Below are 13,546 nucleotides of genomic sequence, written 5' to 3'. Positions count from 1 at the left end.
TCACTTTCTTCATCTGTAAAATGGATCTTCCTCCTTCAACAAATGCCCCAGGAAAAAGTATAATACAGCTCCTCTAACTTCCACACATAATAAAACTTTCTCAAAAAGCAACCGTGCTGGGCGTCTAGGGGAGATACCAGGAGGGTGGCATACGTGTTGGGAGGTCCCTGTGTTACAGGCTTGCTGCAATTCACATCCTCCCAGAAACTGCAAGGGAACAGCCACCTTCTGGCCTTGACAGTTTCAGAATTTCAGAGGAGGGTCCCTGGATCCTTGGCAGCTGGGAGGAATTGACAGGCCCTGTGGTATGGGAGGTGGAGGCACACCCAGGACAGTCTGGCAGGGGTGGAAACCTCTCTGCCACACAGCTGAGTGTCCCCACCACCTCCATCTCTCTGAGCTTCAATTCCTTGATTTTTAAGGTAAGGATAATAATGCTGGCCTCATGTGCCAGGGTAGGGGAGAAAAACTGAGAAGACAGAGGGGTCACATTTACGCGGTTCATTTTTCTATCCCTGGTGCCCAGTTGGCCTCCGGTAAATGTTTGTTGAATGAATGCAAGTGAAGTGCACAGTTCAGGGACTGCTGTAGAATCAATGGCTGCTGCCATCAGTCCCCACTCCCCTGCCCCCAGCTCTACCTCCATCGCCATCAGTGGCAGTTAATGGCTCTGACATTTTGCACTCTCAGGGGGTCCTCACCTCACCCCAGCCCTGTATTCCGTCCAATTCAGCTTCACGGGGTTGGTGGGGAGCTGTCCATGCCTCTCACCACGCTCTGCTCTCTGCGGCTGCCAGAAGCCTCCATTGTTTGCCCCACCAGATGCCGAGGTGTGCTGTGAAAGCTGTCTCCCAAAAGGAAGCAGGGGTATCTGGACCTCAGCCGGGGTCACCCACCGCTGCCCTGCCCTGCCCTGCCTGGTATTGTCTTCCTGCCCTAGGGTGGGGCCACCTCAACGCCACTGGCTCTCTGCAGCGCCAGCCCGACCCAGCCTTGTCTACCCCTCCCTGTCCTGCTGGGATGTGGGCTGCAGCTGCCCCTTCTGGCTTGGGATGGGAGTTTCCCTCATGCATCTGTTTCTTCCACCCTTCCTCTGCACTGCACATGCCTTCTCCCCTAAAGCCAAATTGCTGACTTAGGAACGTGCGGGACCCATTCCTGGCCTCTGGCTGGCCACTCCCGCTACCTGTCCCAAGCTGGCTGCTTGAGGAGTGGTTCGTTCTTTCTTTCTTTTTTTTTTTCTTTTTTATTTGAGACGGAGTCTTTCTCTGTCGCCCAGGCTGGAGTGCAGTGGCACGATCTCGGCTCACTGCAACCTCTGCCTCCTGAGTTCAAGCAATTCTCCTGCCTTAGCCTCTCCAGTAGCTGAGGCTACAGGCACATGCCGCCATGCCCAGCTAATTTTTTTGTAGTTTAGTAGAGACTGGGTTTCACCGTGTTGCCCAGGCTGGTCGCGAACTCCTGAGCTCAGGTAGTCCGCCTGCCTCGGCCTCCCCAAGGGCTAGGATTACAGGCGTGAGCCACCGCGCCCAGCCAAGGAGTGGTTCTTAACCCTTGCTACCAGCAGCCCTCTGGGGCTGAGAGCGCTCCCTCCTGAGAGCCTGTGGGCCTCCCCACTTGAGCAGGGCCCCAAAGATTCACCCGGGGGACTTCTCCTCCTGCTACCATTTCCACCAATTGTCTGCAGTCTGCTCTTGTGTCCAGGGTGCTAGAGGGCACCTTTCTTGCCCGCAACCACCTAGCCCAGTCTCCCATTGCATACATCCACTCTCCCACACCTCTAGTAAACCATTAATCACCTTCAGGACACAGCCCATGCGCTCATTTGTAGCATTTGTTCAACAAGAGCTTGTCAAATGGCTCCTATGGATAAGGTAAGGTGGGGATGGACTGTGGGTCATTGGAAGCAGGTCGGCCCCAGTCCAGGCTGTAGTGCTTGGACAGGGCGGGAGTCCATCTGGGAGCTTGAGTGCTCTTGTCAATGGTGAGACCTGTCCTGGCCGTGGCTCCACCTGAGCCCCCAGGGTGCCAGAGCGACAACACGAGGCCCGAGGGGCCGGCAAACACCACTGGAGGAGGTTGGGAATACAGCATTAATGAGCATCTGATGTGTAACAGGGTAAAACCAGCTGTGTCTGCCCTCGTGCTGTTCACTATTGGGTGAGGAGAGGGAGGCAGCTGGAGCTGTGCCAGTTACTGATTCTGACACTTTGCACACTCAGGGGAATCCATGCCTTGCTCCAGCCCTGAGGCCCTTCCCTTTGGAGCTTCAAAGTAAGCCCAGGGGGAGGGAGGAGGGAGCTCTGACTCCAAGGCGGGGACCGGGAAGCCCTCACAGAGAAGCCGGACTTGAACAATGCATTGGCTTTTGATAGTCAAAGATGAGGAAGGACATTCAGGTGGAGGGAACAGCATTTATGAAGGCTGGAGGTCAGGAGGGATGGCTACGTGGAGGTGTGAATAATCTGGGCTTTCCTGGTGGGGATCGGTAGGTGCAGAGGCTGGGAAATAGGATGACCAACCATCCTGGTTACTGGGAAAGCTAAACTGGATTCAGAGAAAAACAGGCTCTGCATAGACTGGTAAAAGGTTTGCTGCCATGAAGAGTTATAGAAGGATATTTTGTAAGGGAAAGGGGAGGAAGCAGCAAGTACGGACGTCCCATCGGGGTGCACGAGTGTCTGGACAGGTGGCTGGAGACCGATGACAGGAGTCTGGCAATGGGCGCCCGGATCCTGAGTGCCCGGATCTGTGGCAGGGCTGAGCCTGCTGATGTTGGCCAGAAGGCTGTGGCCCTGGGGGCAGCAAGCCAGGCACATTGCTGTCCCATGCCTGTTACAAGATGGCAGAGGCCCGCATGGCATGGGCTGTGGGCTCATACCCCTGGCTTTGAGGTCATTCTGTGTCCAGTGTGCCCTTGGAGACAGCCTGTTGAGGATGGCATCCCCAATGTGGGACTGCAGTTATGCAGAGCGATACTCTCGTCTGCATGACTACCATAACGGTGATAAGAGCTGGGGCCGGTGGGCAGTGGGCACCTCTGTCTAGGGTTCTCTGCCTGGGTAGACTCCTCTGAGAGCCCCACACTGACCCCACAAAGAGAAATGCTAGTGCTGGGTGTTCAGACTTTAGCCAGGGAGCTGTCAGAAGCTATGTCTAAGGTGTCTCAGCCTTTGTTAAAAAGCCAATACAGGACCAGCCTGGGCAACGCAGGGACACCAAGTCTCTATAAGAAAAATTAAAACTTAGCTGGGTGTGGTTGTGCATAAGCTACTCGGGAGGCTGAGGCCCAAGGATCACTTGAGCCCGGGTGAGGGGGTGGTGGAGGCTACAGTGAACCGTGATTGCTCTACTGCATTCCAGCCCTGATGGAGCAAGAGCCTGTCTCAGAAGACAAACCAACCAACAAACAAAAGCCAACACAGGAGAAGGGGGCAGGATGCGGGCTTCCTACTTCTCTCTACCCTTAGTGAGTATGCATTTTGCTAAGGATCAAGTATTGGTGCCCTCCATGGACACCACAAGGAAGGGAGCGACTCCTGCAGGCTTCTTTGTGTAGCTCTGGGGTCTAGAAGGACTGATTCTGGCCAGAAACAACAAGACCTCTTTCTTGGGCATGAGGCTGGGGTGGGGGCTCCTCTAAGCCTCTTAAGAGGTACCTGGGGCCGGGCACGGTGGCTCACACCTATAATCCCAGCATTTTGGGAGGCCAAGATGGGTGGATCACCTGAGGTCAGGAGTTTGAGACCAGTCTGGCCAACATGGCAAAACCCTGTCTCTACTAAAAATATAACAAACTAGCTGGGCATGTTGGCAGGCACCTGTAATCCCAGCTACTCAGGAGGCTGAGGGAGGAGAATTGCTTGAACCCGGGAAGTAGAGGTTGCAGTGAGCCAAGGTCGCAAGATCGTTGCAGCCTGGGCAACAGAGCAAGACTCTGTCTCAAAAAAAAAAAAAAAAAAAAAAAACAGGTACCTGGGAGGAGGAGAGTAGAGAGTTACTGGTTAATGGGCAGAGTTTCTCTTTTGGAAATAGTGATGATGGTTTCACAACATTGTGAATGCAATTACTGCCACTTAATTATACACTTAAAGATGGTTAAAATAGCAACTTTCATGTTATATATCTATTTTATCATAATTTTTTTAAAAAATTGTCAAGGTCATAAGAAGCAAGGAAACCCTGAGAAGCTGTCCCAGGTGAAAGGAGACCAAAGGAAGTGACAACTAAATACAATGTGGCAACCGGGATTGGGCCTAGACAAGAAAAATGACAATGTAATGTCCCTTAAGAAAACACTGGTAAAATCCAAATAAAAGCTGTAGTTCAATTAATAGTATTGTTCCAATGTTAATTTCTTTGCTTTTACAAGTGTACCATGGTTATGTAAGACGTTAACATTAGTGGAAGCTGGGTGAGGGTACATGGGAACGAACTCTCTGTACTATCGTTGGAACTTGTCTGTAATGATTCCAAAATAAAAAGTTAAAAAACCCAAAGACAAACAGGGGCCGGGCCTGCCAAGAAGAACTGGGACTCGGACTTGGCACCTGGGCCTTGGGCTCTGCCTGGGAAAATCCAAGGAGGCCTGGAGCTGGCTCTCAGCTGGCAGGAGGAGCTGCTGCCAACTCTGCAGAGGCGGGCCAGTTCTGGAAAGATGAGACAGGTGGGCATGGGAGCTCCAGGGTGGGCCGCAGGCAGTGCCTGAGCCCTGGCCATGGCTGCTCCGTGAGCTCTCTGCTGGTGTTTCAGTACCTTCCTAGGTTCAGCAGAATCTTGGCTCTCCAAAGGGAAGGCTCTGCATCCCCTCTGGGTTGGCTTAGAAACCTGTGTCTGTGGCTGAGGACTTAGATGGGTCCTGCAGGCAGATACGGCCGTGGGTCTGGCTGCATTGCTCACCTAGCCACACATGGATGACAGAGGGTTAACGGTCCTCTCCAGGTGCTGCTCCGTCCATCCGGACCCTGCACCCCAGGCTGTAATCACTGGAGGAGTTCTTCCTGCCCACTGCATGAATGAAGGTCGTGGAATTGCAGTAAAGAAAGAATTTAACAGACCCGAGGCCCGCCTCACCATGTGGGAGACAGAGTTAGTACTAAAATCATCTTCAAAGCTTGCAGGTTAGGGGTTTTTCAAAGGCAGTTTGGGGGAAGGGTTGGGGGTGGCCAGGTAACAGGTGCTTGCTGTTGATTGGTTGGGCGGAGATGAAATCTTAGGGGGTCGAAGCTGTCCTCCTGGGTGCTGAATCACTTCTACGTGGGGCCACAGGGGCAAGGTTGGCGGGTCCACGTGGGGTGGAGCCATGGGTGTCAGACATGCACAAAGCCTGAAAAGGTACCTCAGAAGGTCAACCTTAGGTTCACAACACTGGCGTTACTTGCAGGAGTAATTAGGGAAGTCGCATGTCTTCTGACCTCCAGCAACACGGCTGACAGTCCTGCCCCTTGCAGAAGTCAGGGTCCTCTCCTCCCCCAAGCCTGATGGCCTCTCAATAGCTTTACAAAAGTGGCTGAGTTTTGGGGACAAGGCCTGTTATCATTTAAACTACAGCCTACATGTCTTCCAAAGTTCGCTTGGCCCAATAGCCCAGGAATAACGAAGGGAAAGGGAAGATTGGGGGTAGGTTAGCTGAGATCTCTTTCACTGTCATAATTTTCTCACTGTTACCATTTTTGAAAAGGTGGTTTCAAGGCCTTCTCCAGAAGGCAGTTCTGCTCACGCCACTCCCTGATCGGAGCTGGCTCCCTAGTGCTGAAAATCAATTCAAACGTCGCCTGACACCTGCTTCTTTTCCGGCCGCCTCCAGCCTTCTTTCTTTGCCTGGCTTCCCCCGTGGGGTGGGCCCTCCATGCCCACCAGCTGGCCAGATACAGCAGCCCCAGAGGGCCAGCCTCACTCAGGCCTTTGCTCCTGTGGTGTTTTTGTTTCATTAATCTCCGCAATATTCAAATTCTGTCTCTCAAGGTCCAGGTGAAACTCCAGGGTCCGCGGATCTCTCCCGGCATTTGCGACTGGCCTATCTGGGGTCATTGCTTTGTCTTCATGCTCGTCTCCCACGGGTCTGTCAGGTCCTCTTTCTGTCACTCCAAGCCCTGAAGGCAACAAGATACCAACCCTCCTGCCCAAGTGTTTGGCTGAGTCCATGCTCAGAGCCCTGAAATACCTCTCAGGCCCTTCATGGGAGCAGAGGGGAGCCACTGCACCGAGCTAGTGGCCCCAGCCCATGCACCTGCTTACCCTTGATCAGGAGCAAGTCTCTGACCCCAGGAAGAACAGGAGGTAGGAGAGACTGTGTCCCCAGGGTGGGAGCTTTCCTGATGGTGGCTGCAGGGACCCCCTGGGCACAGAGGCCAACCGTGATGGTGGCCTGATCAGCCCGTGTTGCTCGGCCTCTGCTCCTGAGCTGGGCCCGCTGGGGAAGTCAGGGTAAGTGTGGCAGCTCCCTGTGGGCTGGGGATTAGGGGAAAACAAACAGGTGGAATAACAAACAGTGAGGACCTTTGGTTCTCCCTCCTCCTGGGGCCCCTCCCCTTCCCGGTCACCTGGGTGTCCATTTTCACAAAGGTCTCACCCACAGTTTCTCTGCCGACACCATGAGCCTGGGCACATGCAGGGCAGTGTCCTGAGATGCGCCTTCGCAGCACAAAGGGGTCATGTAGCCCTCACTTGCCACGGAGATCTGAGGGCAGGCAGAGGTTCTTAGAGTGGACTTCTGTCCCCAGTCACTTACTGGAGAAAAAAAGGTTAGGACAGGGAGGGGAAAAAAACTGTAAATGAGTATTTAGTGAGCACCTACTACATGCCAGGCACAGTGCCAGACATTTCTCACGTGGGTTTCCTTGAGTCACCACAAACTGCAAGGTTAGTGTGGTTCTCCCCATTTTGCAGATCAGGAGATTAAGGCTGAGTGTGGCTAAGGCAATGACTGCCTAGATGTGTCAGAACCAGGGATTAGACTCCTATGTCTGCTGACTCCAGATTTGGTCTTCTTTCCTCTGCACTAGGGCAGAAGGGGAGGGGGGGCACATCTAGCTCCCCAGGCCAGGGGCAGTGTCCAGACTGAGGGACATTCTGAGCTTCCAGGAGCTCCAAGTGACAGGACAGAGGGCACACTTGGTGATGTCATTCTCTGGAAGGGCACCGAGTATGTTTGTGAGATCAAAGATCTGCAGATGGAGGGGCAGGGCTGGGTGGAGGAGGAGAAGCCCCGGTGAGTCATGCTGGGAAGACAGCAGCCCCGGGGTACCCGCTGAGCCTCCTTAGAGCCCCCCACCCCTTCTCCCACACTCCATCACATGGTTCCTCACTCACAGCTTTGTCCCTGGAGAGACCACACGCATCCCAGAAGAGGCCCGGATGTGGACCCTCCTCTCTGTCCTTCTCCACACCTGGTACTCTTCAGGGCTTGCCTTGGTCTCCCTACACCTCCACTTCCTTGGAAGACACTCCTGTGGGTGGCTGGGGCTCGCTCCCTCCTCAGGGAACCGCCTCACCCTGAGTCAGCAGCACACCATGGTCTCCAGGGCGGGTCTCCCTGGTGGTCTTCACATTCTCTGGTCCCCATGGCAGGAGGCATGGGTAAGCTTGGGGCTTAGCACGTAACAGGGAGCAGGCTGGGGCCAGGGTTCTTTGAGAATCCTGGGCGTAGATGAATGAGTCTCGCGTGGGAGGTCCCGGCTGGAGTCCAGGCAGGCCGGGACGCTCTGGCTCCTCATTGAGCCCTGGCCTGGGCCCAGACTGTCATGTGCCTCTGGGTACAGCCTCTACGCTGAGCCTCACTTCCCCACGCCAGAGAAAAGGGTGAGCCCAGAACATTCTGTGACTGCAGGCTGTGCTGGCTGTGACTGTGCAAAACTACCAGTGTGCTTCCAGTAAAACACTGAGTAATCTAGAAAGCAGTAGCCACCCCCACCAGCTTTCTTCTAGAAATCTCCCAGCAAGCTGTCGGCTGCCTCTCCCTTAGAAACAGGGCTCTCGCAAGACACAAAGGGTGTCCGCTGGAGAAACCTTGAGGTCCCTCGGCCACGAGCAGTTTGCGGGCGGCGTGAGGAGGCAGGCAGGGCTTCCCCCAGGCTGCAGGGGCCGTCTGCAGGCACTGGGGCTGGCAGGGAGCATTTCAGCGGCCCATGGCCCTCGTCCCTGCCACCGGCTTCTGCTCCTGCCCCAGAACCCCTTTCTTGAGAAGCACTCCTGTGCCCTGTGCTCTCCTCATGTTTTAAGTTATTTCATCTAGTGTATCCCCTGCTGTGGTCTCCTTGCAGGCTAAAAGGATCACTTTGAAGTCTCTAACCCTTCATGCCTTATCTTGGGTGTCGAGGAAGGTGCCAGCCAGACCACAACCCCGCTCACCTATTCACTTAGCAAGTACCCGAGGGGAAGGGAGTGTCACCAGGGAATGAAAGACTCAGCGTTGATGCCCCGGGGAGCTCCGGGGGCAAAGTCAGGTGTACAAATAACTCCACAGCAACAAAGGTGACAAGGGCATGGCCAGGATGCAAGCACAGGCATGCATGACAGGGAGAGAGAAGTTTGGCAGGCTTCCTGGAGGAAGGGGCATTTGGCTGACACTTGAAGAACTGACAAGATTGCCACACCTGGCATTTCTATCTTGAACACTGAAAGAGGAGCAGGCTGAGTGAAGTCCCTGGCCGATGCAGCAGCTGTAGAGGGGGAGCAGGGAGCCCTGGACTGTGTCCAGCAGGACCTGGGTCATTGGGAGATAATGAGGACTGTGAGGATATCATGAAACACTGTGTGAAGATGCCCCACCTGCCGTGGAACCCACAGGCAGTGCTGAAGTAATGCTTGCTGAAGCTAGTGATCACCTGGCAGGCAGATGCAGGTAGCCCAATCTCACCGGTCTAAGGGGATCATGAGACATCAAACACACTCCGCACAGCGTGATCTCTGAAACACTCTCCTGGGAAGAGATGGCCATCGTGCCTCTTCCCCATGGCGGGTGACTAGAACTGTTAGTGTCTGTCAGCGGATGCAGCCGTCGACCCAGATCCCAGAGAGCAGCATGTGCAAACCTTCCCGGGTGTGGAAAGGTGGGGGCCATGCCCAGGCTCACGGAGCTCACCAGAGCAGGCTCGGCCCTCCTAATCCCTGCTCCAGTCCCCTTCCTGGCAAAGATTCCTTTCTGTGTCCTGGCTGAAGGCAAACTGGAGCCCATATGTGCCTCAAGAGGAACAATTCACGTTCATTCAATGTCTGTTTAGACTTTTCTCCTAAGAGCCACTTGCTCAATCAGGCCTTCTGCCCTGTCCAAAGGGGACACTGAAGAGTCCCAGGGTGCCAGCTCCTATATGCGCAGCATCGAAGGACACAGATGCCCTTCACTGTCCCTGACAACAGAGCCAAAGCTTTTACTTCAATGCACAAGTAGCTTCCAAAGCAGAGGCACAAACAGATGGGTTGTTGCAGTAATTCCTTCCTGATCTCGGCAGAGCCGCTGGCCCGGGCAGCTCTTCGTCCTGACAGGCCCCGGTATAGGACTGCCCAGCAGGTGGACAAGGAGCCGGGAGTGGTGGCAAGAACTGAGGGGGGGAATTCTGGCAGGATAAAGCCACCTTTCGTCAGGCTGACAGCACACTGAGGCCTGGGGCCTCCACTGCCTGTGGTTAGAGGTTTGGGCACAGTGCAGGGAATTTCACAACAGCCATTCCGTGGGAGCTGATGGGGAGCTGCAGAGAACCTCTACTCCAGCTCCCAGCGCGAGTGAGGAAACCGAGTCCCAGGGAGAGGCCGTGCATGTGAAGTCCCCGGGCGTTAGTGATGGCACTGTCTCTAGACCATGGCTCCTCCACACAGCATACATCAAGCTGTCTCTGAATTTGAGGTGGGGGGATCGAAGATCGGTGATTTGCAAACACGTATTTATAAGTGCCCTGGTCAGAGCCTGATCACTGAGCCCCTTCCACCTTGCCAACCCAGCTTTTCCTGTCTCCGAGTTTGCCTGAGAAACCCACCCACCATGTCGCCAGGCCTCAGTCCCGGTCCCCCCACCCCTGACTGGGTCTAACACTCCCCACACGTGGGGCATCTCCCTGTACAGATACGATGCTGGCCCTAGGCACGTGGGCATGAGCCAGACATAGTCCACCCTCAAGGGCTCTGATCTGGTCAGAGGGTCAGTTGGGAGGGTCAGCCTCCCTATGGCATCTGTACTTCTGGGTCTATCAGGGACACGCCAGGGACATGGATGTGTCCAAACCTGGACAGGGGAGGTGGACAGGGAGGACCTTTCTCTGAGGGTGCCACTGGCACCTGCCTCTGACTCCTTGGCCTGTGCTTGTTCTGCAGGAGGTGTCCTTCCGTCCACTGGGGCAGGGAGATGGATGGGGGGATTGTACTTTGACTCGGAGACCACCCAACCCTCAGAAGGTCTACAAAATCACCATCAGCCCTGCTGCAGCCTGCCTCAGGCTGGATGCCCAGGAAGATATAGGGGATCTGGGGGCACAGATGGGAGGTGGAAGTGGAGAGACCCATACCCTGCTCCTCGTGGCTCCTGGCCAAGCTGGTGATATGTGACCTCATCTCACAACACTAGAGACGAGGAGATCCCACCCATCCAGGCTGCAGGCTGGTGGGAAGCCCACAGAGGGAAGGTCTTTCAAAAGGAGGAGGAGTTTGGACCCGAGTGTCCCAGACTGTGGGGGCACAGACGAAGCGGGGAAGCTACTGCAGAGGAAGGAAGGGCATGGCAGGTGGGCTGAGGTGGGCACTCGCTGGGATATATGAGCCAGGAGAATCCCATTGTGCTACGCGGCCCGAGCAGCTCCTGGGCTGTCTTGCCACTAAGGCAGCGTCATTACCTCCAATTCATAGATGATGGAAGCAAGGCCAGAGAGGATAGATGATCCACCCCGGGGCTCAGAGCCAGCAGCCAGAAGAAATCAGCATCTCAGCCGAGAAAGGAGAGAGCTCCCTGGAGAAGACACTAAAGGCGGCTGCGACGCTGGCTGGGCCTGACTGTGGGAAGCCTCCGAAGTCAGACCAGGGGGTTCTCGTAGTGGTGTCGACTACACGCCCCACCCCTCTCCTGTAACTGAAATGGCCGGCTCCTCCAGGGACTCTCCCTTTTGCTTCTAGATTTGTCTTTGCTTCTGGAGGGACGTGAGGGAGCAGCTGGTACAGAGGCATGAGCACAGCCCAGGGCTTTCACTCTGGGCTCCAGCACTCCTTAGCTGGGTGGCCCTGACAAGATCACTTCAGCTCTCTGATCTTCAGTTTCTTCACTGTAGCAAGATCTAATAATACACTGCAGTTGCTGCAAGGATTAGAGGTACTTACTGTATGCAAAGTACTGGACATGTGAGCATGCACAGTGGTGAGGAGCTATTAATGTTATGTCAGCTGCTGGCCGCAGCCGCCTCCTCCCCAGCAGTCCTGGCTCCAAGCCCCCGAGTCGCCTCTGAGGGGATTGCTCCAAACTTTGCTAATGCTGCAGAATAAAGGTGAATTTCCCAGGGATTTGTGGCAGGCCTCTATGGTCTGGAAGATGCCCTAGACATAAGGAAATCAAGGGGCTTCCCTAGACATAAGGAAATCAAGGGGCTTCCCTGGTCCAGCATCTTATACATTTTACCCAGCCTCTGAGAGAAGCTGGTGGAGACAGCTGGTCCCGCAGCATTCCCTCTCACAGGAGCTATTAGCTGTGTCATGCATTCATTTGTAATGAAATGGAAGCATTTTGATTTATCAGGGAAGCCGGATTTTCTCCCAAATCCTTGCTGCTTTCATCCTTGGACATGAAACAGTCCATTCTAATCTCATATGAAGGGGCAACAGTTACAAGGAACCCATGAAATCTGATCATCGACTGGGCTCCCAGCGGCAGCTTTGATCGCTGGGAGGGAGCAAGTCATCCTCAGCTTGGTGCTAATAGCTCCATGCATTATTGAAGAGCCAGTTTTCAGTGGCAGACACAAACAGAGAGACATCCGGAGTGTAGGCTGGAGTGTCAGCTGCTTCCCTCACTCCTCAGTGATGGAGCCTTGTAATCCGGCAGGGCCACCAAAAACAGGCCCCTGACAGAGCTGTCTGTGCAGCTCAACACACCCTCATTGGAAGTCAGCTGACGTGGAACAAGCAAATAAAGTGAAGCCACCGCTTTCCAGTTCCCTCAGTTGGTGTTCCTCTGATCCAAACGTCTGAGGCATGAACAGCTGCCCAGGGAGCATCCTCAGGAAATGCACACTCAGTGACAAGGTTGCACGTGGGGCCAGAGCTGACTGCAGCCAGGGCTGTGGCCTGACGGTGTTCCCTTCATCCTCTGAGTAGGACTCTGATACTCAGTCTTTGGGGCCATGAGAGGCAAGGCAAAAGATGGGACTTAGTTATTGCTGAGACTTTGCTGGAAATGGTAAAAGGGGTGGGGAGGCTCACTGTGCCCATCCTCACTGTTTGAATTGAATAATCTAATCAAACCATTTTCATTTATCAAAATTGTTATTTGAATGTTTACAGTGTGGTGGGCCCTGAGTGAGGCACTGAAGATACAGCAGTGAACAAGGACAGATGGGATTTGCAGCCTTTGAGATGGCCATGGATGATCCCTTTCTCATTGTATTCATGCACTTACATAGCCCCTTTCCACATCGAATTAGGTTGACCTTTGTAATCAAGAGAATATTCTGGAATGATGAAGTAGTATGTCTGAAGTGAGGTCATTAGAGACATTGTGAGTTCTGGTTTTCAGGGGAAGCCAGTGGCCATGTTGTGAGCAGCCCTATGGAGAAGCCCATGTGACCATCTTGGAAGTGGATCTTCCAGCCCCAGTCAAGCCTTCAGATGACTGTAGCCCTGGCCAACATCTTGACTGCAGCCTCATGAGTGATCCTGACTCAGAATCACTCAGCAAAGCTGCCCTCAAACTCCTGACCAGCAGAAGCTGTGAGATAATAAATGTTTGTTGTTTTAAGCTGCCATGTTTTGGGGTAATTTGTTACAAAACAATACGTAGCTAATGCACAGGAATTCAGTGAGTATCAGTCTGCTGGAAAATTAGTTACGGATTTTAAAAATCACACCAATAGCTATACAATTGCAACTATGAAAATTGCTATAAATGGCTCTATTGGGAGGAACTGACCTAGTCAGAGAGGTTACAAAAGAATTCCCAGAAAGAGTAATGCCAATCTGAGGTGGAAGTAGAAGAAGGTGGGAAAGAGTATTCAGGTTGGGGAGCAGCTTGAGCCAAGGCCCTGGGTTGGGAGGAGCCAAGGCCCTGGGTTGGGAGGAGCCAACCCAGGCACAGGAGGTAAGCAAGGAGGAGCTGAAGTGCAGGGAGGGAGAGGCATGCAGGTGGGGTGGAAATGCAGAAGGAATCCATTGCTATTCAGCCTAAGTGCAATGGGAGCCACCAAAGCACCTTAACGATGGGCGGCATGCTTGGATCTGGGCTTTCAAAGCTTCCTTAGTTTCTGTGGAGCATGATTTGGCGATGTGAGGGTAAAGGGGACCGTCACAGGGGCCCAGTAGAGGGATGCGGTGTTCAGAACCAGGTATTATTCATGTGTGGGGAAAAGAAAGAGAGATC

General features: G+C 53.9%; 3 long non-coding RNA genes across 4 annotated transcripts in view; 2 read left to right on the top strand and 1 right to left on the bottom strand.

Annotated features, from left to right (window-relative positions):
• Nucleotides 1-4,313, top strand: part of LOC126933635 (uncharacterized) — a 36,008-nt gene extending 31,695 nt beyond the window's left edge. For both annotated transcript variants that reach the window (XR_007718694.1, XR_007718693.1), the window contains 2 exons: nucleotides 3,364-3,469; nucleotides 4,162-4,313. This is a non-coding gene — a long non-coding RNA (uncharacterized LOC126933635). The remainder of the gene's footprint in view (nucleotides 1-3,363; nucleotides 3,470-4,161) is intronic.
• Nucleotides 4,314-4,507: 194 nt separating this feature from the next.
• On the top strand, nucleotides 4,508-12,916 carry LOC126933634 (uncharacterized). The gene is made up of 3 exons (XR_007718692.1): nucleotides 4,508-4,666; nucleotides 4,942-5,120; nucleotides 12,707-12,916. It is a non-coding gene; the product is annotated as an uncharacterized LOC126933634 (long non-coding RNA).
• On the bottom strand, nucleotides 6,034-7,788 carry LOC126933632 (uncharacterized). Its single transcript, XR_007718691.1, has 3 exons — nucleotides 7,312-7,788; nucleotides 6,572-6,729; nucleotides 6,034-6,450 (listed from the first exon to the last, which is right to left on the bottom strand). It is a non-coding gene; the product is annotated as an uncharacterized LOC126933632 (long non-coding RNA).
• Nucleotides 12,917-13,546: the final 630 nt, after the last annotated feature.

The sequence above is a fragment of the Macaca thibetana genome, chromosome 13, assembly GCF_024542745.1.
Source record: "Macaca thibetana thibetana isolate TM-01 chromosome 13, ASM2454274v1, whole genome shotgun sequence".
Taxonomy (NCBI): Eukaryota; Metazoa; Chordata; class Mammalia; order Primates; family Cercopithecidae; genus Macaca; species Macaca thibetana.
Note: the sequence above shows the minus strand (reverse complement) of the source record. Positions and strands in the feature narration are given on the sequence as shown.